This window comes from Dendrobium catenatum, unplaced genomic scaffold (genome assembly GCF_001605985.2).
Source record: "Dendrobium catenatum unplaced genomic scaffold, ASM160598v2 fragScaff_scaffold_38, whole genome shotgun sequence".
NCBI classification, from domain to species: Eukaryota; Viridiplantae; Streptophyta; class Magnoliopsida; order Asparagales; family Orchidaceae; genus Dendrobium; species Dendrobium catenatum.
The window spans coordinates 137,894-141,668 of record NW_021318500.1 but is presented as its reverse complement, the minus strand read 5'-3'; the positions used below and the strand labels follow the sequence as shown (position 1 = coordinate 141,668).

The window sequence follows — 3,775 nt, the reverse complement described above, 5'->3', positions numbered from 1 at the left end:
ACATTATCCTTCAAACTCTTATATATAATAATACCTACAACATTTCTAGTACGACTCCTACCCGAATACCAAAGTTTAAATCCTAAACTATCAATTTCCTTAGCCTTATCTCCAACCCATTTAGTTTTCTGAAAACACAAAATATTTATCTTCCTATGAATCATAATATCTAATAATTCCATTAATTTTTCTGTAAGGGAACCTATATTCCAAGTTCTTATCCTAATTTTAGTTTAATGGACTAGCTTCTTTGCCCATATCCGTCCTTGATGTGGGAACCCTTGCCTATTTAACACTACACCAGGGCGCCGGTGCAGCAACCCTTGTACACTTGTCACTGTATTCAGGTCATACAGCGTGTCTCTTCTAAGGGACGCCCTAGCAACAGTAGTGTTAAAAAAATATATAAGGGTGCGCCTAGCTCATGTTATAGTGCAACGCATGAGTGACACTTAAGAGCCCCAGCAGCAAGCTACTGAGATGGACCCTCCCCAACAAAAATTAATTTAATATCATAGTGGGCCGATGGCCCACATATCAGATATTAAACATATAAGAACATAAAGTTTAATAGATGGCCCACATATCAGATATTAAATTAAAAGTTTAATAGATGGCTGTGAAATAAATTGAACTATAGAAAGTCAGAACAAGAGGGGGTGAATTGGTTTTTCAAAATCTTTTTCAAAACTTCATAAAAATTTTGAATTAAACAACAAAATTAAAAAAAAAATTAAAGTGAAAATAAATAAAAAATAAATATTAATTTTTATTCTTAATTTTATAGAAAAATAATTTAATATTTATATTTTATATATTTTTTGAAATAATGATCAATTCAATCAACCATAGTGATTATCAAACTCAACCAAATTGCAGTAAAATTAAATATGCAAGAAAGTAAATTGCTTAAAGTAAATGTAGATAAATAACACAAAACTAGATTTTTATGGTAGTTCAATCAACATGCTTACGTCCACATCTCCAAAGTCATCCTCCTCATCGGTATTGCTCTAAATAATTAGTGACTCTCCTCCATCTCACATAGGGGTGTCAAATTTCTGTTCACGGTCGGGTTCGGGTCAAACCTCAGAATTAACTCGGGTTCAAATGGGTTGCCCTAACCCGACCCGATGTAAAGCGTGTCGGATATCTGAATTCAAACCCGACCCGATGGGTTGCTGGGTTGACCCGACCCGACACGAGTTGACTCAAAATGGGTGCGCGAGGGCGATGCGCTGGCAAGCAGCAAGCATGTTCGCGCGGGCAAGCACCAGCGGTGTGCAGGGGAGCGCGAGCGGGCACAGGCGAGCGCCACCGGGCGTGCAGGCAAACTCTCGTGGGCGGCAGCAGGGTGCGGCGCGGGCGAGCGGGCAGCGTTACGGGCAGGCAGGTGCAGGCAAGCACTAGTGCACGCGGGCGAGCAGAGCAGCGTCGCGGGCAATCGGGCCAGCGTCGCGGCAACGAGAAGTATGAGCAGTTGATTTTAAACGGTTCGCGGGGTTACCCGCAACAACCCATCGGGTCAACTCGAACCTGACCCGTTTTTCGACAAAACGGTCGATTCTAGAACCACGAACCCTCGCACCAGTTTGGAAATCAGGTTGGGTCCAACTCGATTTCAGGGTTCGGGTTCCGGGTCGGAAGTTTTTCGTGTCGTGTCAATATTGACACCTAATTCCGCACACGGCTAAGGCAGATAAGGCCTTACTAAAATTACTATCCACCAACCCAGTGTCAGCGAAGTAGCTGAATCCCTTTCACCTCCTTAGTGTGGCAGAGTAGTTAGAATCTTTATCACTCTCCTGGTTAGGCGGAGTAGCCCAAATCACTTTTTCTTTCTCAATGCGATGGAGAAGCTGAAATCACTTTCACCCTTCTAGTGAGTTGGATTAGCCTTAATCACCTTCTTAGTATAGTAGAGAAGAAATAACCCTTTGACACCAAAGGGGTCTTCCCAAAGCTTCAAAATTTAGGTGCAATTTGGTTGGAGAAACCATGTAGAATCCCCTCTCACACTCTCTTGAAATGCACAAAGATCTTCTCCCTCTCTCTCATAACTTCACCCTTTCTCTCCCTTGCTCAAATCCCTCTCTTCAATGCTCTCTCATAAAGACTCAACCCTTTGACTACTAAAAGACTTATATAAAGTCTATTAGAAAGATTATAGAATGGACTTTCAAAAATCCTAATTATTCAATTATGTAATATTTGTTTGTACAATATGATGTATGAAACATACAATACGATTAGCTTAATTCTTTCTTGTTAGTATTGTATGATAAATAGTAATCCAATACGACTAGTTCAAATTCTTCATTTGTTGTACAATATGAATTTATGGTCATACAGTACGATTCATTCAATCAAATCATAGTTCATCCAAAATAAACCTTAGGAAGAATAAAAATTGTTTATATCAATCATCTAGTACAATCATGTCCATACAAAATGATATAAAACCTTAGTTAAGCCATGTTTGATTGATTAATCATATGGATTAAATTAAGCAAGATTTTTAAATTGTGTACAATACGATTTGATTCGTACAGTATGAATATACTAAATTTTTAAATATTAAAATATTACCTAATTTTAAATGGCGATGGGGATTTCTAAATATATGTGATCATCCTGTATGATTTCATTCATACGATATGATTAATTCCTTTTAATTTCAAGATTTATTTTACTTAATTAAATATTTTAACTAATATTTTTTATTATACTGATTGTACAATACAATATAGATTACCCAATACACTCTTTAGAAAAAAAATAAAATATTTAATTTCACTCCCTTTGTGTATGTGCTTGTTTGCTATGCTAACATACACCATTTTACATACATTGACTCAAGAAAATAAAAATTACAGACTCTTTTAAATAAATTTATCATATGCAACCCGTTCTTGAGCTCTGATTCTTTAATAATACTTGGTGTATGGTGAATCTAAAATGTTAATGATGCACACAAAAAATATATGTTAGGCTCTTGGATTGTAACAGAATCCAAGCTTGAGCTTTCCACTCTTGCACTCAATCAAAGGATATGATAGAAAGAGGCTCTAGTTAATTACTTTAAATGTTAGAAAGATGATAAAATCTAATTCCTTATCTCTCTTGAGCAAATTTCTATCTACCTTGATTATACATGGATATGTTCCCTCGTGATTTATACATGGATATGTTCTTCTTCAAGTTCCCATCTACCTTGATTAAGCCAAATGGGTGGTTTTGGTGTTTCTAAGGAGGGAAATAAGAGTGTACTTAAGGTTTTGAATTTGGAAAAATCCCATTGGTCAACTATACTAAGGATAATCCTCTTTAAGTATAGTTTTACCCATTATTGCCTATAGATTAAATAGTTTTATTAAGAGTAAGATTAATTGAAATAATTATTAAACTCATTTAATTTATAAATTCAAAATTTAATTCCTTGGGTTTAGTCATTTTGATAGGTTTAAGGTAGGTTAAACCCAATTAGGTCTTATTTAAGTAGGTTGACATATTTGGCCAAATTGACTTCCTTAAGTGGGTCAAATAAGTTTGTCCTAGATAGTTTTATTTCCTAATACCCATAACTTTATTCACTCTCAAGGGTTTGGATGGGTTAAACCATTGTTGACCTCATCTATGTATGAGGTCACTAGGACCTAAGATGGTTTCTTTCTAGTGACCTAATGATTGAGAGGTGTCCACTTCTCAGCCATATAGGTCCCAATCATAACCAAATCTAAGTCTAATCAAATCTAGTTCTACCTTTCAATCCAAT

At 36.2% G+C, this 3,775-nt stretch overlaps 1 non-coding gene across 1 annotated transcript; it reads right to left on the bottom strand.

The window, feature by feature from the left end:
- Positions 1-406: 406 nt before the first annotated feature.
- On the bottom strand, positions 407-594 carry LOC114579323. The gene has a single exon (XR_003700253.1). It is a non-coding gene; the product is annotated as a U2 spliceosomal RNA (small nuclear RNA).
- Positions 595-3,775: the final 3,181 nt, after the last annotated feature.